This window comes from Aptenodytes forsteri, unplaced genomic scaffold (assembly GCF_000699145.1).
Source record: "Aptenodytes forsteri isolate BGI_AS27 unplaced genomic scaffold, ASM69914v1 Scaffold145, whole genome shotgun sequence".
Classification (NCBI taxonomy): domain Eukaryota; kingdom Metazoa; phylum Chordata; class Aves; order Sphenisciformes; family Spheniscidae; genus Aptenodytes; species Aptenodytes forsteri.
This window is the reverse complement of record NW_008795122.1, coordinates 5242894-5269690: the sequence shown is the minus strand read 5'-3', so window position 1 is coordinate 5269690 and position 26797 is coordinate 5242894.

Sequence of the window (26797 nt, the reverse complement as noted above, 5' to 3'; positions counted from 1 at the left end):
CGCAAGTTTTCCCCGAGGCCTCCCCTCAAACACACCCGGGCGCCGTTCGCAGCACCCTGTGCAGCTTTGGGAGGTACACCCCATCCGATGGGATTGGTGCTTCCTCTGGAAATCCTCCCGTGAGAAGTAGTTGCATGTTTTATCTGCAGAAGCTCACACCTCCCAGTTAGCTGTGGCTTAAAACCGGCACCTCTCAGGGGAAACCCTTACTACAGGGTCCGAATTTTTTTGCTTATGCATCTCCCAGGTAGGAGACAACCCTCAAGTGTGGCAAGAGCACCTGACCTCACCTTTCCTCCGCGAAGCCGTGGGGCAGGTGGCCAAGGACAGCTCTTCCCAGGACAAGGCGCTGGGCCCAGAGGGGCTGGTGGCAACAAGTGCTTCCCCAAAGCCAAGGGCTGCTCCTAGAGATGCTGCCGAACACCTCGTCTGAGCAGAGAGTTAGCGAAGGCTTTTGTGGCTGCATCTCGGCTCCCGCAGAAGGTGCTTGCTAATCTGAGCTCTTCCTGCTGTTTGAATGGGAAAAGCCTGTTCTTCTCCTGGCCTGAATTACCATGCAGGGCTGCTGTAAGAGACGGTTGTGATTTAGTGCCAGAGAAAGCCTTTGTATGCCCATTTATAATACGTTTCAGCACTCTTCTCGGTGACGGTTAGTTGGTAAGTGAAAAGTGGCTCTGGCTGAAAGGTGGAAACTAACATCAGATATTAAATATTGCACGCAGCAGCTATGATTTCTAGTGGTAGGAAGAAAGTCTGGTAGAAAAATCTCCTGCCTCTCCTTTTCCACAGTACTTCTTTCACCAAAGCGGTACTGAATTACATCCACAGGTATTGGGCTAATTATATATGCTCACCAGCCCATCGGTTTGGGTTTACCAGCAAGCACGCTTATGCAACAGAAGCAATTTCCACACCACTGGGCTTATCTGATTTAAACAATACTGGCTAGCGTTGCCTCTGTGTGTAGCTTTTTTCCCTTGGCTGGCAGGGTTGGTGTCACAGCTTCAGTTTGAGAAGTGACAACAAATAATACTGACACAAATTATACCGAGCAATACAAGGACATACATGTGGAGGACAAAAGACGGAAATTAATGTGCTGGTTTAGGTAAGTGTTAACTACCTCTGCTGAGAGCAGGAGCCACTCTTGGCCCAGCTGTGCAGATGTGCATTTCTTATTTCCTGACTGGTTCTTGCTTTGATTTTTAGTGGCCATACAGATAGCTGAATAAAGGAAAAGTTGCTGGAGGCACTTCTGTTAAATGTAGCCCTGATGAAAGTAAGACGTAATTATAACTCGGGCATCCTCTTCTATATTATTTACAGTAAAACACATCTTTTCAGTCTTTTAAAGCACAGGCCCTAAGCCTATTCATTCTCAAGCGAGCACCTTTTAAAAAGCACGCAGAAAACTTGTGGGGAAGTTCATGCACAACTCATACTTCACTTGTAGTGTAAATTAGTTTACGAAATCAAGGACTAGTTAAAAAAAATGACACAAACTCCAGTGTCTGAATATATTTCTTGTTTGTTGCCTTTATCTGTGTTAAGTTTGCTTCTTCATCTCTTTCTCCTAACACTGAATGCAGTTGTACTTAGAAACACACATACACACACCCCCCGCCCCCAACACAACACAGACAGTTTGAACACACTCCTCTTGACTGTTTGCATAAGCCTTGGTTGATAGCAAACAGAGGTAAGAGAAAATATCTCTGCCAGTGTTGGTCTTGTTTAACGTAACTGCCTAAAGTGTGAAAACACTTGATACGGTTATTTCATTATGGCAATTTAGGGTTATCCCCTCCTTCCCTTCCACAGAACTGCCTGGACAAGTGCGTGTACACAAACACGCATGTACAAATCTGCAGAAGGTGTTACCTTTGTGTGATTTTCACTAACACTTCCAGCATTTGCTATTTGTAGGTCGGTACAGCGCCTGGTTCCAGCCAAGACCTCACTTTGTTACGTTCTGAATAGCTCTTGGGAAATTGCTGCCTTGACCCTGAAGACTTTACAGTCTAATTTTTTAATAACTGAAGGATTTTTTTTTTTAATTTAAAAAAGGATTCATTTTAGCTGTCGCATAAGCATGCATTATATCCCAAGACTTCAATCGGAGCTGCACAGACATATCTGAGAGCACAATTAGGCCCTCTGGACCTTTTAAAGCTTCAAAAATAGTCATGTGTAATTCCTTCTTCTGTGGATCCCGTAAGCTTTAAGAGAATTTTTGAAAGCTGTAAATTCCTATTTATCCACTAAGAGGCTCACAGGCAATCTTCCCCTAATGGAAATAGAACTGTAAAGCCAAAACATTAATATACACAATATGATACATTATGCAGGGATAGACTCGTCGGAGCCAACGACAGGGCACGGCGGCCGTGCCGCTACAGAGCCAGAGCCAAGCAGGTTCACTCCGCTTACTCGGCTCCCTGCACATGGGTTTCGCTATCTGATTTATATTAGCACCGTATGGTTCTCTCTTAAAAAAAAAAAAAAAACAAGCACACCAAAACCATCTGACCTTTGAATCCCTCATCTGCATTGGCTGGCAGCCAGTATTGGCGAATCGGAGGGCAGTTTGGTCTACATACGAGACAGCTATTCTTCAATAACTGTGCTGTTAATATGCAAATCTCAGTCCTCCATCGACTGTAATCTCCTGCCTCTGATTGGCTTCGGTGATGAAAAAAATTCAGGTTATTCGTTAGCAGGCAAAATACACTCTTCAGGTTCCCCCTTAAGATGAAGTGTTGTAAAGCCTCAAGAACATACATGCTAGAGACAAACAACAACAAAGCAAGACAAAAAGAAGCCAAGAAAATGGGATTAGAAACATGATAAGAGGGGAAATAGTGCTTTTAAAAATTCTCCTGATTCCCTTTCTTCTTCCTGGCTTTCTCTCGGGAGTTTTGCCAGTGACTGCAGATGGGCCATTTTTGTTCGTTTCTTTTTCAACCCTTGCCTTCTACATACAATGGTGTGCTCAAGTTCACAGCAGAAGACTTGAATTTGTACTGAGAATGTCATTTCTGTACTGGAAGACATGCACGTGTCTGTCTTCATGGGTCAACTTTACTGGCCTGCAAACAGAATGCTAGGAAGAAATATATCAATATGTATTGATAAATATCTTGATATTAAAAAGGTGGATGGAGCAATTGAGCAAGAATCAGTCTATGGTTCAACTCTTTAAAAGACATTGCAAAAAACAACCACGAATATCAGCACCAACATTGGCGTATTCTTCACAGAAGGCCAGACTTGGCTAACCACTGAACTTAGCAGGATGTTTTCTGCAAGACATGAGCTGATGGGAATGCTCATGCCAACTCAACTGTCAAGACAAACATTTCATTTTCCATCAGAGTCCAATATGGCATACAAGAGTAAGACGTGTTCTCCATTACATGGTATAAAAATTAAATACTTCTATCAATCAACTCTGGTAGTGTTAAATTCTGAGAAACCTTTGCAGAGCTGGGTTGGGCTTGGGGATCTCCAAATCAAATGTGCAGCCACACCGTTCCTCCCTCTGTGGCTTTGGTTTGTAAATTTTCCTTCATTCTTGCAATTCACCTTTCCTGAAACATAGCACCTGACAAGCTGCATTGTCTTCACTCCTGTACAGATGCGGCCAGCTCTCCTGCTTCCTTCTCTGAAGTGGTAGATGAGATCAAGCTGGTAATTTCTTAAATCTATGTATCTGGGCTGAAATTGTGGTCCCAGTGAAATCAGTATTAATTTTATCATCAATTTTGTCACAACTGTGATTATGCTTCTTGGGATTGGCAGCAGCGTATTTTTGGAGGACTGGACATTGACTCTAATTTCCAGATAAGATGAAGAAGGCCAGGTGCTGTTAGCGTACAATGAGTGACCCGTCTTTTCCCTCAGGCTTTTCGCCAAGGGGGAGCTAGATTATTTTGGGTGGGTGGACAACCCCTCGGATTAAGAAGCAGCAGACTTCTGAGAAGTAAGGTAATCTTGCCTGTTTCCCACAAAGCATGTAAGGCAGCTCCTTGTACAAATTACTGAACAAGGAGTGAAGCTCATGCACCTGTGAGGAACCTGCAGTAAGAGCGTGATAGGGTTACCTGACTGCAAGTCCTTGGAAACCTTGGAAGGATGGAGGGCTGAGCTCAGAGGGGACTTCACACAGGGCTTTTGATTAACTTGCCACAAAGAGAGAAGTTGTAAAAAAAAAGATAGCTATGCTGCAGAGCTGCTTTCCTTTTCTGCCTCACGCATTTCAGATACAAAGATAATGGGAATAGCACAAACAGAAATGCAGGCAGATATCTGAAACTAAAGGTTAGAAGGAAAAGATTTTGACAAGAACCACACAGGCTTCCCACAGGAAAGGTCAAACAGTGACCTCCACACAAATTAATACCACTTCAGCTACTATAAAGGAACTTTAATATTTCAGTTTCAGCAAAAAGCCTGGAAAACATATTATGCAATCCATTTATTCTATTGGGTTTTTTCCCCAAATGATATGACCATCACTTTCAAATATGTATAATGATTCTCATTTAATAAATAATAATAAAGCTAGGTAATAATTAACTCTTAAATGTGTTCTCCCTGGTCTTGCTCTAGGGAAAAAAGGAAAAAAAAAAAGTCCACGTGCTTCAGCAGCCAGAGCTACACACACATCCAACCAGATAATTGACACAGCCGTTGAGCCAGCACAGTGTTAACTCTGTTTTAAGCTTCCTCAAATCATCTAGCTTTAGAAACCATGTAACTTAATTGGATTGCTACAGACCTGACAGCTCCCTGTGTACCGTATGCTAAAGGATTGCATCGTTACTGTATGATTGGATACATTTATTAATGCTGTCAGTCCTGAGAACTGTCACCTGCCCTGAAGCTTGTCTTTCATCTTCCAATCACCATCAGAAAATGAAAACAACTGTCCATCCCCCCCTCCCAAATCTGAAAAATAAGATTTGGGAGAATTTAAAACCACCACGTACCAGAAGCGGAAGATTTGGGCCAAACCTCGCATCCTTGGTCACATAGGTGATCCTCCGCCATGTAGCCGGTTCCACTGAAACTCCAGTTAACTCAGGCAGGCTCATCAAAATAATCCCTCTTACTTGGATGAGGAAAAGCCTGCTGAACAAGGTCTCTATAAGCCCAAAGGAGAAAATATGAAGATGGTTTATAAGGCAACACTACGTATGCTCAGTAAACACAGATAGAGAGACGGTTTGGATAATACAAGCTAAATAGCAGATTGACAAATTCTAAAATGCAGTGTCAGTTTCCACCTTAACGAAGCAAAAGCTAAGGGTATTTGTAAGCTGGAGATGTCCCCAAGGCACAAGTGACAGGTAGGTGCCAAATCATCATCAAAAGTCTGTGAGAATTAGATACTTCTCTGCCATTTGAGTCAGCACACACCTCCCTGGCTTCAGAGATCTTTTGAAAGACAAGACTGGTGTTTTGACCTTTATGCTGTCTCTTTGCTGCTGATTTCCTGAATGCCCATTGTACTTTATCACTATTCTGCTCATTTTGTAACACAAGTTTCATTTTTATTTAGAAGTCACCCAAAGCAAGCATAATCCTGATACTTCTCTGCCATTTGAGTCAGCACACACCTCCCTGGCTTCAGAGATCTTTTGAAAGACAAGACTGGTGTTTTGACCTTTATGCTGTCTCTTTGCTGCTGATTTCCTGAATGCCCATTGTACTTTATCACTATTCTGCTCATTTTGTAACACAAGTTTCATTTTTATTTAGAAGTCACCCAAAGCAAGCATAATCCTTGTTCTTAACTCTTACATGGGCTATCCAGATATTATTGCCCCATTTATTGAAAGCACAGAGCTGCTCAACCTTTCTCATGTTAATGTCAATAAATGCTGAGTTAAGCTGCTACTGATTATTTTGTAGACAAATGTCTGTTCTTTCAACAACACCACGGGCAATTTTCAAAACAGACAAAAGTAAACATTCTGGCAGAACTCATTCCAGTAGGCTAGTCCTGAGGTTTGTTTTTTTTTTTTGGGGGGGGGGGAGGTGTCTTTTTTTTTAAACCATTCATAACGACAGCTATGCAGAAAATGACATACAAAATTATCATTTCCAGCCACTCTTCTCTGAGGGCACTATCACCATTTTTTCAGCAACTGCCCCTTTTCTTTTTGCCTTAGGTGATGAGTAGTCCTTGTGCAAACCTATCCGATAGGCTGTTAAAGGATTATTTTTCCCAGGCTATACCATTCTTTAAGTCAAAGACTCAGCCTGACCTACCTTGCTTGTGAAGATCTTCCTGAGTGAGACTACAAAATCTGTCCACTGTTCTTTGTCATAACCACATCACTATGCAGTTTCCACAAACCATTAACTATCTATACGGTCCATCCATACTTTCCACTCATACTTTCATCAAGTAATCCTTAATTCAAGCAACTCTCACCCCCAACGTTGCACTTTGACGTTGTAAATAGTCTAGAATTTTGCTAGGAGGAGAAATCCTACGTAGTTCAGCGATCACTAAACTGCAGCCACATCTGGGGTGGTTCTTTAGCAATACACAGCAGTGCTATATAACATGATGATCGGGAATGGAAAATAAAGACTAATGTATTCAGCTGAAACGGCAACTGAAATTTCCATAGGCAGAATATAATTACCTGAGCTGGCATTCTGCCAGGACACTGGGGTTAACATTATTACTCCTACAATATTCCTATTTATGGACAATATGGAAAAAAAGTAACAACAGGATTTTTTAATTGAACCAGTGTGAACCCAACTACAGTAGGTTGCAGTCCAATTAAAATTGACAGCCCAGTGAAGCGGATACACATAACACACAGATAAATATAGAAAATCCAAGTTGTTCTCTTTTTCTTTGTCTTTACCTTTGCCTCTTGGTGTTTTTTTTCCGCTGGATATTTCATTTCATTTTCTAAATCTTTTGATGCCAGGAAACTATCATTGACTGGAAACACTTACTAGCTTTTTGCAGACAGCTTTCATAAAATAAAGATGGAAAAATATATCCTGTTAAATGTTTCAGCATTGCATTTCTTTCCTTTTCTAGAGCACACAGTATTAAAATTACATTGGCTGTGCAGCAGGAGATTAGAAAGAGCAACTGCTTTTAACCTTTAATAGTAAATGATGCTGAAGTCACTAAATCTGTCTTTGAAGCACACACAGGGCATGCACTACCAATTCAAAACTTTTAGCTAACCTACAAGCAAGCAGTCTGATCCCCTACCAAAAATGCTTCAGAGGCTAACTCCTGAAAGGAAAAACTACTTTCTTTTCTTTTTTTTTTTTTCCTTTTGGGAAAAATAAATGCTTGAAATGGCATAAAATATATTACACTGTTTACTCCTGGTTCTGTAGTCTTTACTCACACGAGTATCTCTTTCTCAGACACGTAGAACCACGCAAGCACCCACTGAGGTCAACAGGACTCCTGGGGAATTAATATTCCCTATCTGACAGAGGTGTTGCGAGGCGTACTTCATTAGTGTTCTGAAGCACTCAGAGAGCCCTAGATAACAGCTGCTATATGTTGTAGGAAAATAGTGCTATTCATTATTACAGAAGAGCTAAACCATGTTTGTAATTGACCATTGCCTGAATCTTTTCCGAAGTTATTGCGTTTGGAGATATGCCTCAAAGCAAATCTGTTATTTAATAGAATGAAGAAAGTAAAGCAGCAATGGGGTATGTTTTAAGAGCAGAATAGAAGAAAGCTCCCCTGGGCTGTATCCTATTGACCTCTAGTTCCATTATTGTTTCTAAAATGTTTTTCCATTTAAGGCATTGCCACTGAATCCTTCCCAGGAAGCCCTGGGAAAGGATATAAAGTGAGGTCTCTACTAAGCTTGTAACATCTCTAAAAATGGAGGGTTGATTTATGTTTTACTGACAGCCAGGTTTAAGGGGGAAAAACCCTCCAGGCTTTGGTTATGAATCTTCTATACTATAATAAATGGTGCCATCTACTGGCTCTCTTTTGCTTTTGATCAGTGTCAGGGTTTGGTTGTACAGTATAGCTACTGCATGTAGCATTAAAACACCAAAGAAATCAAGCCAACATGACTGTAGCTAGCATACTTCCTGACAATGGATGTTGGAATGATTTACAGGGGTTTCCATAAAGCAAACAAGCCTAAAATGAAATAAGAGTAGTAGGAGAAAGAAAAATGGCAAGACGCAAGCAAGGGAGAAAGGGCAGCATTCCAGCAGACACGTGAAACTGGATGAAGGGTCGATACTGAAGACAGATACAGCTAAGCTGAACCAGATGCAGCCATCCCATAGGACAAATCAGTGATGAGACTTCTCGGAGAGAAGAGGACAGCTTCCCCAATCCCTCCCAATTAGTTTTCTATTAGAAAAAGAATAGCCAATCATGCTGGTTTTTCCCTTCCACCCACTCCAGTTTCTACTATTAAACAAAGAAGAAAATGTAAACAGCCCGGACAGAAGAAATACACAGATAGACAGAGAAGTTATGGGTCAATTCTTTCTCAGAGCTCAGTATTTTTCCTGATTTACACCAGGAGCGAGATTTGAGTCTCTGACTTATGCCTCAGAAAACTACAGGAACTGTGCCATGTTCTACTCTTAGGTACACTAAACAATCTTGGCACCTCTTCCGGGGCCAAACTGGAGTCACTCAGTAAAGGAACTGCTACAGAATATTTTTTTGTTGGTGGTGTTGCTTTTAATGTATCTGGAAAATTTGCTTGAAAAAGCAAAATCAGCTGTAGAGCTATTTTAGTCTGATTTCCTAAGAAAAAGAGACTAGAGCAATCACAGCATCTGGCAAAGGGGAAACAGTCTCAAAAATACACAATTTTGTCAAGTGCTTCACAAAAAGCAGAGTGACTGCTAGTGCTCCTTTGGAGGAAAAAGCACAAGCGGAAGCTCTTCTTAGACATCAGACAACCCCACCAGATGCAAATCCATAGGAAGGTGCTCTCCGTCAGTTTGGCTTCTCATAAAATATGTGTTTGTCATGATAGTCTTCACCTGGTAAGAAACAGATAAGCAGGACAGGATGGAAAAGCAGGTTATCAAGGCTTTTATTGCTAGAAATGGAACCTGCATCAGAGCAAGTTACAGCTTCTTGGGCTCCAGCTTCATCTCCTATCAATGAAGATCATGTTTATCTGTGCCTCCTTGGAGTGCTTTTAGACTTTAAAAGTACAAGAGATCATGGAAACCATATCTTGACACTGATGTAGATTTCTCCATGCCTGAATCAGAAGTGCAAAGAGAGTCAGCAGCTCTCACAGCAGGGTCCCATCTCCACTGCCGGACCCCAAGTTAAGATTTTTCTATAACCCTCAGGAGTATGAGTTTTGGCAGCAGCCACACACTGAGGAATTTCAGGCAATACAACTCCATTTGGAGTTGTGCTGGAAAGGACTGGGAACACTGGAGTTGCTGTGGAAAGCCTTTCATGCAGCCCTTAAAATGAGAGGCTTCTGGAAAGTAAAATCACAAAACACAGATTGAGAAGCCTATTGCCACATGTGTAATCAGGACCTTCCAAAGGGGGTAAGTGAAGGCCACAAAGAAGCTTATGACAATAAAAGTGGTATACATTTTGTGACTAGCATGCAGACCCAATCTAACAGACTCTGTTTTCATGTCAATGTGTGCAAACATTTTCTTCTCACTTCCTTTAGTTTACCCAGTAGTTAATGGCCTGATATTGCAAACCTGAAGTTCTATAGGTTGGTATCCTGCTAGATACAGGATCAGTTTTGTAGCAGGCTTTCATCAGTCTCCCTTTACATTTTTCATCAGTCTCAGATTAGTGTAAGATTTTAACCTAATGAAGAGGATATTCAGCACATTGATTCCTTCCACCGGGCAGGGCAGTTTCTGTCCCAGTACAGGTGTGAAAGGGTAAGAGCTCTCTTTTTGGCACCAACTCTAACCTTCTGTCTTAAATGAACCCCAACTAGTCTGTAGTGATCTCTTGAACAGCATTAAGAGAAGAGGCCTCGCTCCTGTACGAAAGGCGCTGACAATACTTCCATTCTCCAGCTCCTATAAGAAGTCCTCCGGACGATGTGTAGCATTGGAGAAATTGGCCACCGCTGCTGTGCATGAAACCCACGGCTTCCAGTTCAATTCTTGGCTCGGGGAACAGGCAGGGAGCAACCATGAGTCTAGGCAGCAGATGGGGACATTGCTAATTGGTCTGTTTTGATGCTGGGCCATCCGCTGACAGACACTTCGCACTTCTCTCTTAGCAGTGATTTGCCATGTCAGAGAGCTACAGATATGGGAATGATAACAAAGAAAGTGAAAACAGCAATCACTTCAGTGCAGACAATCATTTTTTCTCAACTGTGCTAACCAAATTTGCTGCAGAACGTTGTGAGGCAGCTTGGACTTGGCAGGCTCTTTGCAGACCAAAAGATGCGATTTGTCCTTCTTACGGTGTCAAGTGCTAATGATGTTATGTGAGTGCCATTTCTAATGCATTTTTGCTGCTTTCTTAAAAAGCCCGGTGATCATTATAAAAGAAGGAAAGCAGAATGGCCTACCATATGTGCAAAAAAATACGCTGGGTGAAAACTACCATGAGACCAGCGGTTCAGAAACAAGGGATCAGAACTCAGTAAGGGTTGTCAGTGTGACAGAAGTTTTATTGCAAAAGCAGGGTTCACAAACAGAAGCAGGAATAAAAGACTGCAGTTGCAACTGGAAGAGAATTCAGGAGCATGCTGGAACCAGTGGAAACGTTTGGGAGCTGTTCCATCGAACTGTTCCAGTTTAAAGAATGGCAGCAGATTACAATCTTTATATTATGTAAAACTTCAACATCCACATTTTCTTCTTCTCCAGAGATTACTGGCTACAAATCTTAGTATTTTTGCAGTATAGACAGTGGCTTTGTCTTCTGTAATGTCCCTGCCATATTTTACATGCCCTGGGACAGTAAATGACTGTGATTATACTGCTTTGAGGGAGGTATGATATCAGAGATTCTGTCTGCCTTTCACTTTTGAGCAGAGTTGCTAAGTTCTCTGTGTTTTTTAAGGATTTTTTCTGTTCTTCATCAAAATGAAAGAAAATTAAACTACTACACTCATTACAGATCAATTATTTACAATGCAGTAAAACAAACACAATGTTTTTTTAATGGAAGGGATATAAAATGCCTTCTCAAACCACCAGTGCCTAAAAAGAAGAAATTTTATTGTCCATGTGGATCTGTTTAATTATCTCACATGGAAAAATGTCACCCTCTAGAGGGCCAAGTTCTATCCTTTCATTTTTGACAGAGCTGTATATTTCTAAATATAGGAGAACATAATGGAAAATGCTGGCAGAACCATCAGTGGAGTACCTCAACACAAAAGATAATTTGAAATTTAAAAGCAACTATTTTCCCTCGACTTTTCTGAACATCACCACCTCTATCCCAGACAAACACAGGAAGAAGGACTGTTTGCTGTGGTATTTTCAGCAGTAAGTGACCAGAAGTTACCTAAAATAAGTGGCGAAGACAGGCTAAGTGAAAACAGTGTCCTCATTTAAACCAGACACCCAGATTTTACATGGCTAAAAGTAAGCGAGTTGCATCTATGCTGTATTTTAGCTGAAAGAATCTGAAGTCCAGCTGAAGCTAATTGTGTTGGTTCCTTCTGTAGCACATGGAAAAAGAAAGAGTCACATCCACAGGGTGATTCATGCTACCTCTAACAGGCATCAATTTTAGCATGCACACTGGATGTGCTTCTCAGTCCAAGAAGCCTAGGCGATTAGCTTACATTAGCTGATGTTTAAATGGCTAAATGTTAGACAAGACAAATTCCAACACAGCCAAATGGAACATCTCTAGTGAAGGACATCACTGCAGGGCAATTCTGCTTTCTTAGAGCAATTAATTTCACCAAAACGCTTATTTGAGGAGAGGGCGAATCACCTTCTTAAGGTAACTCTCTTTCACATAGGAAATCTAGCTTATTTGTTTACTTGCTTGGTATCGCTAAGGTTGGGCAAGAAGAATCCCGCACAGATTCAGCAAGCTTCGCTGCAAGTGGTCTTCTGCCTTGCTGTGCATTCCACTATTAAAGGTCTCTTTGCCATGCTGGAGAGGGGGCTGATCAGCTAACATAACATCCAAGTGCAGACTGCGGAGGGAGGTGTTTTGCAGATAAATTGCTTGGAATTCCAGCACTGAAGAACTGCACTAGTGTGAAGAACTGCACTGGTGTATCTACTAAGGAACGTCATTCCCAGTTGGAGTTTATTAGGCACATCTGCAAAAGTAAGAGAATTAATGGCTGTGAAACAGATCATTCGCTTTCATGACTGCTAAATCCCCACTGAAGAGGTACTCCCACTTGGCTATTGATTCAAACTAACTGTTAGGTTAAACAAACATATCCTGAACTCTGCCTTAAAGACGATTGTCATCTATGAATGAGGAAGAAATAAAGTGGACATGTATTTCACACTGGGAATTTGGACTCAATAGCCAAAATTTGCCTTTTGTTATCTCTAACAAGTATGCCTCGTTTTCCATTCAGGAGGGAAAAAAATCTCAATGAATGTATTTCCAATCAAACATTTCATCAGAATTCTCTGCTTTTGTATTGCACATTTCTAAACTTCTAATTTTAGTATATTAGCACATGTTTTCTATTAACAGATCTTCTCTTTCTCATTTATACTTGATCTTCTATACATCATTAATTAAAGTTGTTAGCATCACAATATGTCAGCTCTTCTTGTGTTCCATCGCTTCTAAAAACAATGTTGCATTGCTGTTTTTCTTATCAGCTGCTCTTTTATGCTTTTATGACAGCTTTTGTGTTGTTTGTTTCCCAATGTACATTATTTTCCACACTTATGTATTAAAAGCAAACATAATTATACTAAATGGTATCAGAAAATTTGGGAAATACACTAATGAAAGTTCAACACTCCCTTTGTATGAGAAAATTAGCACTTTTGAAGGTCTAATAAGCATGGTTAAGAATGTCTCTGGTGCCAATAACCTAAAAAGTAGTCAAAATCCCCTATGCCATCAGCTAGTAATATAATGTAACACCAAGGGAAAAAAAAGTAGTAGTGAGAAAAAAACCCAAACATTGCAAAGCCATTCAAATGGAAAGAAAGCCATCTGCAGCTGCCTGGGCAATATGAAGGCAAAGTGAGTTAGAGTAAGTTTTAAAAGTGACAACTAAACTACCTACAGATGTCACTGCCAACATATGGTTCCTTTTTCAACTCCAGACTTACCGAAGTGAGTGGAGTTAGACTAGACAAAAACTGCAGTAAATCAACAACTGATCTATTAGCTCCTACTTTTCAACAGAAAACCAAAAAGGCTTTGAAATTCGTAATAACTATGTTTCTGAAAATGGAATAAGCATGCTCTGTAGCTTCTTTTTAGGTATAAAAGGAAAGGAGTCAAAACCACCAAAACATTGTGATTGCTACTGTAAGAACTGAAGTGGTGTTACGACAACTGTAATGAGTTACTTTGGATTTCATACTTTGATCCTTCTTTGAGTAGTGAGGTGTTTCTTTGTTGTTTTGTGAGTGCTTATTGCTGCAGTGCTGTGTTAAATCATTGTTATGCTGGTTTTCTTGAGCAGCAGGATGGATAATTGAATAATTACAAAGGAGAAGTTCATTAAAATGGGTATGGCTATAGAAATGAGATTTTCCAGCAATTCAGTGAGGCGTTGTGTACAGTTACGCAAACAATCCGGTGAAAAACATTTTTTTCCTATCTAGAAGATCAAATCTTTCGTGCACACAGCTTCTCTCAGAAGCAGACCAGGAAATGACAACAACTGCACTGGGCTGACTTTCTTCTCCACATGCTACTGTGAGAATCCTTAATCCTGGTATGATTCAAAGTTTAGCCATAGAATTCCTCTGTTATTATGGGTAACTCACCAAAACTCAAATTCTGCATGTAAAAACAGATCTCAAGTGTGTTAGAGGTGTAGGAACTGCCGTACACCACTGAAAAGCCTGCAGAATAACATAGAATACCAATGAGAAAACTCTCTTCCGCTTTGGACTTTCAAGCCATTTCTTCTCTAGTGCAGAAGACAGCAAAATATTGGGTCCCGTGATGGCTGAATACACCTGAGCCATTAGGTCACACAGTGAAGGAGTAGCTGCAGTGTTGAGCTGCAACAGGATCTAGGTGCTACCTCTCCAGCTGCCATAGTTACTGCTTTAAAAAATTTAAGCAGCTACTGCACCCTGTGAGGAAGCACTGGAGGTGCCATGAGGAAGAGAAAGACATTCCATGGGAACTGAGCATCAAACAAATCTCATAGCTTAGTTCAAAGAATGATTTAAAAAAAAGTAACCTTGTGAGATTCTACTGATACTCGTAGATTCAACATCAGGATCAGTACTTTAGATCTTTTGCACAGGTTCCTGTCACATGAGTTAATGGATACTGACAGTAATGTAGGCTGTGATTCCCCAGCGGCTGGAGCAAGATGAGATTATCTGCTGACCGTGGAGGATTTTTCAGAGTTAGGAACTTCACGTTCCACTATGAGCTCTGTAGTATGAAATGAACACAGGCTTATGTACTACTGTTCTCCCTTCCCCAACTTCTTTTGCTTCCACTCATTGCAGCCTGTGTCTGTCTCCCATTCACATTCTCCTGCTATCCTTGTCTAAGTTCATTACCTACGTTTCCAACTTCATCCTCATTTTCAAGGGACTGCTCAGCATTTTTCTGGTCATTAGGTACTAATTTTAAAAGTCAAGGTTACAAAGAAGAGACTGGAATTTCTCACTGATGAAAGTATTATTGGCAACTGGTGAGATAGTTCACATGACTGGAATGCTAAAGATCTTCAGACAAAATTTGGTTAGGGGAAGAGGTGAAAGTAGTGAATGAAGTAGTGGTAGTACTACAAAGACACTGCTAGCTGGTCTGTATATCCCGATAATTCAGAAACTAATTGTCAATGTGCTAAAACACAGAAGACAAGAAGAGAATACAGCGGAGTGGGAAGGAGGGAGAGTCTCTATAGACCATGAAACCATACCAGAATTATTTCTTACAGCTTGTCTGGAGTGAGAGGCAGATTGCGGGGGAGCAATTGTCTTGCCATGGGAGAATTCAATTTCAGAAATGTAGCATGGAGGTCACACATCTTATTAGAGTTTCTAAGATTATTCCTTGTGATCCTTTAACACAGAAAGTATTACTGCTCTCAACTCAATTATGGTCTCACTACGATGGATAGAGCTGTATTAATTCCTGGCCTGGAGTCGGTGAGGGATAACTGGAGACGATAGATGGGATTTATGTCATGTAATTTTAATCACCTACCATGATTAGAACTAGTTGCCCTGGACTCCTTCTGCAAGCAACAGAGGGAAATAGGCACTGCTAGAAGGCAAGTCATGCCACCTATCTTAGAGTCCTAGGATGTTTCATCTCACCTCATGTTAGTTATCCAAAAGGTAGATTTCTTCCCATCCAGATCCCTCCATAGTCAATGCAAAGGGCAAGGCTCCACTAGAATGTGAGTTACTAAATTCTAAACAGGTGTCCAAGACAAGCAAGGTGAATCCCCTGCACAGTAGCTGATGCTGCAAAATGGCTAATTTCCCACGGCTGATGAAAATTGTGAGTGAAGTTGGCTGGGGAGAAGCAGATAGAAAAAAGCAAATAAAAAATGGGAGTTCTATGACAGAAACTAAAAAGGTGCTTAAAAAGCAAAGAGTACTCCACCAAGAAAGAGGAAATCTTTAGCTAAAAGCCTACTCTGGTTCACTGGCAAATGGAAATAGCTGTGAGAACCAGCCTCCCGCTGCTCCCCAGTGTACCATATGAAAAACATGACATTGAATGTAATACATAAATGAGAAGCTTACGGCCCAGGAAATCAATAGGGAAAGCTAGAGGAATACAAAGAAAAATATGTGGCCAGCAATAAGACAATAAAGGGCAACAAAAAGAAATTTTGAGCATTTGCTAGTAATGCTGTTGCAGCTGTGGCTGCTTAAGGGTATAGGGCTTGGATAAATCTTACCTAACTTTAGACATCAGAATATAGTTATTTACATCTGAGCTATTGACCCTTCACTCCCTTTACAGTCAGTTGAGAGAAATAGGACTTTTTAGGGCACAATTCCTGTCATCCTAATGCAACTCTATAAAGCAGTTCAGATGAAACATCCCCTAGAAGTGGTTTTTTCCCTCCATGACTATAAAGGAAGAACCAACAGATGTAACTGGGAAAAAACTTGAGATACCCAACCTCTCCTCTGCCAAAATGTTTGCTTGTGTTTCCAACTGCATCAGTTAACCTAATACAAATGCATTAGCAATTAAAGAAGTCTTAGCAACAGTATGAACTTCTATTTTGAGAGCTGGTAATAATTTTAGTAGAGATGCACAGAAGGTAGATAGCCTGTTTGTACTGCACTGGAGCAGGGCATTCCAATCCTTTAGTAACTGTGATAGATATGAGAAAAGCTGAGGGTAAAATTTTAATCACGAGACCCAGGTAACTTTTATCCAAGTTGGTTGAGAAGGCCGCTGTTCTACTGATGTAAATTTTATATGAACGTTACGAAGTCAGGATTCAGTAGATTAGAATTCTGTGCCAATACTGAAAAAGAGAAAGGTGATAAAAGTAGCTAATTACATGATGGTTAGCCTGAAATTGTCCTTCCTCCCCCCTCAAAAGCCCCTGCCAAAGTTCAATCCTTTGCTCCGGAGCACATAGCCGTAAAATAAACCTTTAAATACAGGTAAACAACAGACTGCCTGTGCTATTTCTGGGCTTATCTTACACAAAATAGGCATTTAATTACGTCTTCTAAATCAAGGGTAGTTGCTCTAGGATTCCTTTGTAGTGACTGGAAAGAGGCAGGCTCTGCCATAAGGCATGCAAGAACTGCATCGGCTGCGGGATGCTTTTCTCTTGTCAAGTATACTGGGAGCCTCAAGCGATGACATTCATGCCTTATGTTTAAGCTTTCCAGAACACTGACCTTGACACAGAACTGCATTTTCAGGCCAAAAGATTCAGCCCAGGCAGGGTTATTTAAGAAGCCTGAAAACACGGGTTTATAGAATATCTTGTAAGTCCATAACTACCAGCTATCGTCAGTTTTAGTCACCTATAAGTCTGACCTAATCTTTTTTAAATATATTTTTCAGGAAAGAGCAGGAAGCCAATGATCTTAAACAGAATGGTTCTTACTAAGAAGAAAGTGACATAAGGAAAAGTTTGTAGAAGACGGCTTTTAGCTCACAAAAACATTTTTTTTAAATGGTTTTTAAGAAAAATTGTGAAGTCCTTCTATTTGTAGTGGACTTTGCATTATAACTCAGATTAGAACAGAAGGACTGAGGAAATTTGCCAAATTCTTCCTCTTTTAAAAACAGATCAATAATTAAGAATAAATAAATTGAATCCTCCAGTTGTTGTTCGCAGTTGTAAGAGTTAGAATACTCAGAAGCTCCTTTTCACCTTCCCTTTTTTGAAATAAAATAGCATTTAGGAATATTCATCATGTTCTGTAGAAATATTAACTGTTCTCACGATAAATATTGATCTTCAAACCGAAACAAGTATGAAAGGTGCCTTAACTATGTAAAAAGACATTTCACCACTAGAGGGAACTATTAGACTTTATTGTCAGTGGTGAAAAAAGCACCTGCATTTCAAACTGTAGGTGCTAGTTCCACTCCAGAAAAGTCTTCATAATTTTGTTGAAAACACTGAAAGTGATACATTACGTTAATTAATACAATGTGTAGATGATAGAAAAACATTGAAGCTTTTATGTGACATTTGGTCAATAAGTATTGCCTATACGGTATACGGTATTTATAGTAAAATGAGAAATTAAGAAGCTTGCTGCCCTTGGAAAGATTTAGAGACAATTTTACTGAATTATGTAAAACTAGACAATGTTAAACTAAAAAGCTACTGCAAAATGTAGAAACACCCATGTAATTTCCTAACAGGAGAAATCTCCGTTCAACACAGAGCACTGTCCTTTGCTCATTATTGTAGCAACCATTTTCAACGAGAATTATATTTAGTGACATGATAAAGCTGTCTCCTCTGTCTGCTTTCACCCAGATGGGGAATGTGCAGTGCAATTATCTTTCTTTTTGGGGGTAGGGAGGGTAGAGATATTGTTTGTTTATCTTGCTTTGTCCTTTGCAGTTTGTGGTTTATTTTTTTTCTTCATTTTGTTAGGTCGCTACATGTTGCTTCTTCTAAATGCTAGAAAAAGCCAAGTGAAAGAATTGAGTGTGGTACTTTAAGCAGGCTGTGAATTGGTTTTGTTCGATCCCTGTTTCTGAGGCAGTTCATTGCACTGCTTTAACCCTGCCCCTGAAAAAGTGTTTGTCTCCTGCAAAGTAGACAATTAAAAACATTTCAGTACTGCTTGGAATTCCTCAGGAAGTCACTGCCTCGACATGACTCAGAGCTACATGCTGCAGCCACATTTTAACAAAGGATCTAATAATTACTTCGATAACGATATATTCATGCATTTCAGAAAATTGGGTAAGAGTTCTGAAAGGTTGTTTTTTTCACCCTCAGCAGCGTGACATACCATCGATGCACTGTGTGGCCACGATTTCTTCTTCCTCTGAAGCATCATGTATGAACCATAGTAGAATAGCATGCATTACTTACTGTCACACTCACACACACGGCTCCCTGCAAACAACTCTCCTGAGGGCCAAAGCAAACTCTGCAACAGAGGCAAAGCAGCACAACATTGGTGTCTATCCCCAACCCGCCTTCCCTCTTCTGTTGTGTATTGCATGTAGCCTTGATGAGAGCAAAGGTCTTCGCAGGTATGTCTGTATTATCAGATGTATTTCCTCTCCTTCAGCATCTGAGGTTGTTGGCTCTTGTGAAAGGGTTTCATGTGGAGCGTCAGCGTACAGCATGGGGAAATCCTTCCCTGTAGCACCCATCAGTACATCTGCTGCGTGACATGACGTGATCCAATGGCTGTATTGTTTCCCTGTCGAGTGTGGAATTCCCCCAGTATGTCCCTACTATTTACACCATATTGTTGGAATAAATCCAGTTTCCTGTGCTTCAAACTTTTGCTAAGCGGTGGGTAGGACTTGTTGGTTGTTAAGTTTTTCCGCACTCTTATTTATTTACATGTCCGTTGCTGCTCGCTATCTGTTTTGCTGTTCAGAGTGGGCAGTTGCCTGCAGAGCGCTGAAGCCAGAAGTTCCTCCCTTAGCCCCACACCCATCCTCGGAAGTGACTGATGGGGGTTTGGCAGGACGCTTCTCCACCGGCAGCTGGGAGAGCCTCATGTGATAAGAACACAAAGTGCATTCACTGAGTTATTCCCCAAAAATCAAAAATCATTCTCCTACTGTCTGTGCTTGCTTGCTAAGGGAAAAAAATGCCCTGAGATCAACCTACTACTGTTCAACATTGTACCAAGAAAAATCGGCCTCAGCAGGTTGCCAGGATTTGTTGGAATTAGACATTTTTATAAAAAGCTACATACATTTCTTTTTTTGTATGTTGTACAGAATGCTGATAGTTTAGAGAAGGCAGTAATTTATATTTCCTTGTTTCAGCTGAGTTTTTTTCCCAGATGAGGTTTTCTCCCGATTAACTGCAATCCACTAGTAAAATGTTTATGCCTTTCTTATATTTATTATCTGTTAAATATTGAATGCTAAATCTGGAATGCTGCACCTGGGAAAATATGTAAATATTGTATGATACAAAGTTCTGTTTAATCAGAAGTGTGCAAAATGTATTTGACCCTGTAAAATGTGGTGTTTAGCACATGAAACAACTGAATACAGATTTCAGGTGTACTCAGTGACTAAACTTCTACAAGTTTGGTGGGGACTGAGGACAATCAAAGCTTCAAAGATGGGAGATGAATCAACTCAGGTCTCAAGGCAGTTGAGTTAAACACACAAATAGTATGTTTATGTGGGATGAGAGATTATAACTGTGGCATTTAACCAGGACAGTGATGCGGGATGACAATAACAGTCAGAGTCTGTATCTTATAACAAATAATTTCAGAGATGGAACAGACTTTTTGCAACATGGTGGACTTTGTACTAAACAACATTTGCATTAAAGAGTTCATACTCTATATAGTCAGTAAAGAGTAAGTAAAATGGATTAAGGACTAGCTAACATATTTCCACAGATAATTGTTAAAGAAACTCCAACGTATGAAGGGGGTATTCATAGTAGAATTCCACAGGTACTGGTATTATGGCCAACACTAGTATTTTTCTTTGATACGGAATTAAAGATAAACTTAGTTCTAGCATAATTTCTTAATTAAATGAGAGCAGAACAGTTATACATAGCACAGACACACATTAAATACTTGAACTATAGGTACATTTTGTGGCAGGAAAGCTGAGAAGCAGAGGTGTACTTTAATTTCCAAAGCTCCCACCATTCATGTGGGGATACAGCAAAACCATGCAGCAGCTCCTTTCTGGCCTGCACAGCTGAGTTTCTTCTTGGGAAAACCGGGACGTGAATTGGAGGGAATCACAAATGGCCAGGGCTCTTTTTGATATGGAGTTCAGCTATTACCAGATGTAGGGGAATCCTTTGTAGTTACCAGAATATTTGAGACACAATTGAGATAAGCTTAGTCCATTTAAATATGTAAATTGAAAAAGCAAGTTTTACACTGAGGAAAGAGGAGGAATACACCTTTGATAGCTGAGATCCCTTGAAGGGGTCAAGGGCCCCTTTAGGCAAGAACATGAGCTCTCTTGCAAAGTACAGAGCAAAAAGGAGTATTAGACAACTTAGGCCTTGGATGATAGGAAGGCCTCTGTGTAGGAGAAGGGAACATTTCCTCTGCATATAGCACTAACAGGAGTATTACACACAGCTCTTGTATTCACCTTCATTAAATTATATTAAAGAATTTCAAAACATGTACAAAAGAATCATAAAAGTAATGTGACATACTGAAACTTACTGAGATTTATGAAAAGGAACAAGGAAAATGTAGATCCAAGGTATTTACTTGGTATGAGAGAATCATGCTGTACGTGTGTTGATAATGTAGAAACTGCCCTAATACCCAGAGAAGTAATAATGAACATCTCCATTGGTCAAAAAGAAAAATAAAGGTGTGATATTTTTGTTACATGAGAAGGTTTGGATTGTTTGCTAGAGTTGTTTTCAATTGGTAATAAAGTGCAAGGTTAAAGTGTGATATTATAACCATGGTAATAAGTGTCAAAATAAATTTGGTTGAAGTAATTTGCATAGCTGATACAATACATATCTTGATGCATTAATTGTTCTGGTTCAGAAATAATTAGAAACTAAATATGAAAACAAGACAGTATCAGTGGTAAAAGGCACATTGAAGGGCACGCAGTCTTAACACCCTGAGAATTTTGAATGCTGTACCACTTTTGAGGGGATACATTAAGCTAAAGCTCTTGGTCAGATCTGACAGTCAATAACTTTGGAAGGCTTGATCTATTTCATTCAGCAAGAAGACAGTGCATAAGTATTTTTATGGAGAGAATCTACCTGATATAAAGTACAGTCATTTCACTGGATGGCTGAATAAATTGAAATTAGAAATTATGCAAAACAAAAGAAGAGCAGTTAATCACTGAAACTACCAATAACACAGTAAATTCTCCAATTTTTCAAGTCTGGATCCCTTTCTACAAGATACACGTGCATCAAATGCAAGCTGTTTTTCTGTGTGTGGGGATAAACAGTTGTAATGTTACAGTGATGTACTATACACTTGATAAGACTCAATGTTCTGTTGGTGCTTTCTGGACTCGTGAGCAATGAATGTGTGAGTCGCTTTGGAAGAAAAAGTTAGTTAAGATTAGGAGTTAGTTTTAAGATGTCTGTCTTTGTCTTCTTTTAAAATAAATTAGGCTAGAAAAGTTTTAACCCAGCAAATAATTCGTATCACATTACTGTTACTATAGCATAGGATATTGAGGTTTTCATTTCTACATTATTGTTTTAATGAAAGTAGCCTGGTTGATAATATTGCAAAGGAAAAAGACCAAGCCAAACAAACTTGAGAGTCTAACAATGTTGAGAGAGAGCCTTCATGAGTAGGCATATTGCTTAAAATAACTTTATATTAAGTGAAATAACATATTAAGGGAAATGTAAATGTACATGAATATATGAATGTTCTAACACAAATAACAACAGTATTGCATTTTAAACTTTGCTTTCCTAAGCTAACAATATATAGGCAGTTTAACATTTTCCACAGTAAATACTCAATTTGCTTAAATCTTCATTTTATATTCAGGAGTAAAGATAAATCTAAATTATTCAAAGTGTAATATTTTCCACAGTAAATACTCAATTTGCTTAAATCTTCATTTTATATTCAGGAGTAAAGATAAATCTAAATTATTCAAGGCAACACCTCAAATAAAAAGCTACTTCCATAGAACAGATAAATGCTACAGGTTATGTCCAGTCAGAACTATTACCTTAGGTGTAAGAATAGAGAAAGTACTGTAAATTCCTCAAATGCCAAGCACATAATAAAAAGAAGGCAAAGAAAAATGTCTACTGTTCACTACTATTTTAACAAGAATTTTCACTAGGCTGTCATTTATGTTAAGAATCATCTGACCGAACATGAAGCACTTAGATGTTAGATGGCTAGTACTAGTTAGTTAAGATCCTCTACAGAGTAAGTTCCTCTATAATCCATCATCTATAATGCATTCCTATTTCTAGAGGGTGAGTTGTTCCATTTTAAAAGCTGTCCAGATGTAGTACTCTTTTTACCTACTCATTCCTCTTGGCTAACATATATTAGACCAGTTGAAGTCAGGTTATTTGAAGCCCAGTTCCGAGTGTACTTGTTCCTAAGCCTTTTATAGCTGGACAGCCTATGTCCTCCTCGTCCCCCACGCTAGGACATCCTGGCAGATACAGGGCAAACAGGCTGTAACATCGTCTATATGAATTTCCCACACAGCAAAATACAGGCCATCGGAGCTTTCAGAGTTCCTTAGTAGGTTGCAATAATAAGGGATGTGGATAAAAGGTCTGGAATTTTGGTATCTCAAGAATGCAAATATACACTGATGCTAATTTCACTGTAGGAAAAACAATGTAGATCTCAAACTTCAGAGATCAATGAAATAAAAAGGAACTCCTCAAATCTTATTTGGTTGACTTCAAATGACTTTTTAGATAAAATTGGCACATGTTTTGAAAACACCTGGAAATGTTAATAACTTCCTTCCTGAACAGCCTCTGGCTACAGTAAAAAAAAGCAAAGTTATTCCAAAGCATTACAGATTGAGCACAGCCTAGTTTAGGCCACAGAATGAAAGGGAGAAAAACTTTAAAAAGAAAGAAGTCACTGAGCCCTGGCCCAGCTATCGGGCTATTTACTATTTGTTGCATTTCCAGAAAAAGCGCTCCTCTGTCTGGAAAAGATTACCCACATTGTAGCTTTGTTAGGTTTGTTTTATATGCTACTTTGTAACTCCACTACTCCAAGACACTTTCTTAGTTCTGCTGCCTTCTTCTCCAACTGCTGAACGTTCCAGTGCCATTGTCTTTTATTTGAATGGAGTTTGTTCAGTTGGCAATGCAAACGTTTTAGAATAGCATCGAATCTTTTATTCTGTACCTAATAAAAGAGAATAAAATTCACTTCAAAATTTCTTTCAAGTAAAACTATTTACAGAGGTGGGTTCAGCTCACCTAACTGTCTAAGTGAAGATTCTAACATTTGGCCAAGTCATTCCATGTTCACTTTATAGCTACTGAAGAGGCACAGACATCTAGGAAGCAATTCATCTGACTTATTTCAGATATCTGCTTTAGGACAATATGAATCATGCCTCTCTTTCCCACTAAGGGAAGGAAAAGCTCTGTCCCACTAAGAGCTTAAATGAGGAGTTCAGTGTGGCTATCTGCTCTGTAGATGTCTAAAATTTAACACAGTAAATCCCACCCAAAGAGTCAGCATCTCACAGCTGTGGCAACACTCTGTACATGGAAGATTTCAGGCTCCAGAGTGAGAGGTGAGAAAGGAAGAAATCTTCATTCTTTGACAAGTGTGTTTGGGTATAAATTAGAATACAAATAAGGTAACCTAGATGGCTGTAGTAGCACCTTCGCTGTTGCACTGCACTTAAAAAGGTATGGTTTTCTTAGAAAGGCAATACTGTGACAATGCAGTACTGCATCAATTTTGCCCTCATTGCTACCTTACGTGAAGAATGGCTGCTGCAGACAACCCTCTGAAGATTTGCATTCTGATGTGTAAAAGCATGAAACATTCATTATAATAAAAATGGAAATAATGGGAATTCACGTAATAAAAATTTGGGCTTACTTACCCTAGTTTGAATGGCATGTAAGTGGTAGTGTATAATTATTCTTGCATCTGCTTATTGAAACATTATTACACTGCATTTAACATACACATGATGGTATACAGCTGCATCAGCACTACAGCATTGCCAGTGACTTGCTGCCTAAATTCCATGTATAACTCCCTCCCTCCCTCCCTCACTAATGTTTTATAAATTACACTGCCTTCTTTTACTGTTGACGGGTTGTCCTTCTTCATGTTGCCTGGCTCTCCACTATAATCCTTCACAACTTTGCAAGGGATGCTGTCAGATTCACTCATCTGAATGAGTGCTTGCAGGATCTGGATGTCACTAGGACTGTGTTGTATGACACTGAAACATCTGTGATCAGTATTATCTGCTTTTTTTTGAACTGTGTCTCTAGCATCATTATTGGGAACTGTCTGGCACATCTGCTGAGGCAGGGAGCACTAATACGCTTACTGGACAGAGGGGAGGGAGAACATTGCTCTTTTTACTGGGCCTTGTGTACATATAAGTTAACCATTAGAAAAAATGGTCTGGGCACTCGTGGAATCTCCACCACTGGGATCCTTCAAGGACAGGATAGACAAGCATCTGCCAAGAATAATATAGCCGCACACTGATGTGGGTGAAAGAGGGCAGCAGGGGAATAGACAGTCTTTTGAACTTTCTTTTTCATATTATTTTTACATAACAACCTTTTTTCTATTATTTGTGGATGTCTTGAGTTAGTCTTTATGACTGAAGCCTTGTCCCTATACAGGTAACCACCCTGATTTATTCTTGACATCCCTGTCCAAGGCTGGGAACAGGCTCTGCTCTTCAAGAGATGGGTGGTGGGGCTGCTGCTGAGGAAAGGGAGTGGGACAAGGTCTACAAGCTGCCTTAAAAGTCCATCAAAAGTACCCTGCCTGATGAGAAGCATCCCAGTTATGAATTAATTGTAGGGTTTATTAATTAGCAATGTCAGATCACCGACTTTCCTTGGAAAAAATGAAGCTTAGGCACAAATTTCCTCGCAGAAAGACATTTAGTCAATAATTTTTAACTGTCCGAAATTCAGCTGCTTTAGAAAGGCACTCTGAATTACATTCCTGCACTATGTGCTTAGTTGGGGAAATCTTTGTGGGGAACCAGAAATAATACTGAGGCAAAGTGGGAGCACCAGGGCTGTGAGAGTCAGTCCATTCTGTTTGAGTGCCAGCTTAGCCATTAACGAGGCTTCAACAGGAATTCTGTAGGCATTTAAGTATGGGGCTGTATAGGGGCAGACTTAGACAAATGCTTAAAATCATTGCTGAATCAAGGCTCCAGAAGTCCTACAGCAACAGCAAACTCATTCATCAGATGCAATGACTTGCTTGTATCTGGAGGCTCAGAAACCGGGGAGCTCACATACTCTTTGCAAATTTATGAATCATAGAATCACAGAACGGTTTCGGTTGGAAGGGATCTTCAAAGATCATCTAGCCCAACCCCCTGTCACGGGTAGGGACATCTTTCACTAGATCAGGTTGCTCAAAGCCCCGTCCAACCTGGCCTTGAACATTTGCAATGATGACAACTTCTCTGGGCAACCTATTGAAGTGTCTCACCACCCTCATCGTAAAAAAAATCTTCCTTATGTCCAATCCAGACCTACCCTCTTTCAAACATTTAAAACCGTTGCCCCTTGTCCTGTCACTACAGGCCCTGGGAAAAAGTCTTTCTCTGTCTTTTGTACAAGCCTCCTTTATATATTCAAAAGCCGCAACAAGGTCTCCCCGAAGCCTTCTCTTCTCCAGGCTGAACAACCCCAACTCTCTGACTTTCTTCATAGGAGAGGTGCTCCAGCCCTCTGACCATTTTCGTGCTCCTCCTCTGGACCTGGTCCATGTCTCTTGTGCTGGGGACTCCAGAGCTGGACGCAGTACTCCAGGTGGGGTCTCACAAAAGCGGAGTAGAGGGGGAGCATCACCTCCCTCAACCTGCTGGCCACGCTGCTTTGGATGCAGCCCAGGATACAGTTGGCTTTCTGGGCTGCAAGCACACATTGCCAGCTCATGTCCAGCTTTTCATCTACCGATATCCCCAAGTCCTTCTCTACAGGGCTGCTCTCAATCAATTAATCACCCAGTCTGTATTGATATTGGGGATTGCCCCAACCTAGATGCAGGACCTTGCACTTGGCCTTGTTGAACTTCATGAGGTTATAAGGAGGCCAGTTACTTTTGGCCCATGCAGTGCTAGAAGCTGAGAACCCATGCAATATGTAAAAGTCCTGTGACAAGCACTGAAGTCTTGAGGTGAGGTCAGTCTGCAGATTAAGACACCTTTAGAGGTGTATGTGTGACCTAGATGTCTACATTCCCGTTTTGATCAATAGAAATTTAGCCAATGCACACTCTAAAGTCTAGAAAGATCAGATTATACAGCTCACCCTACATA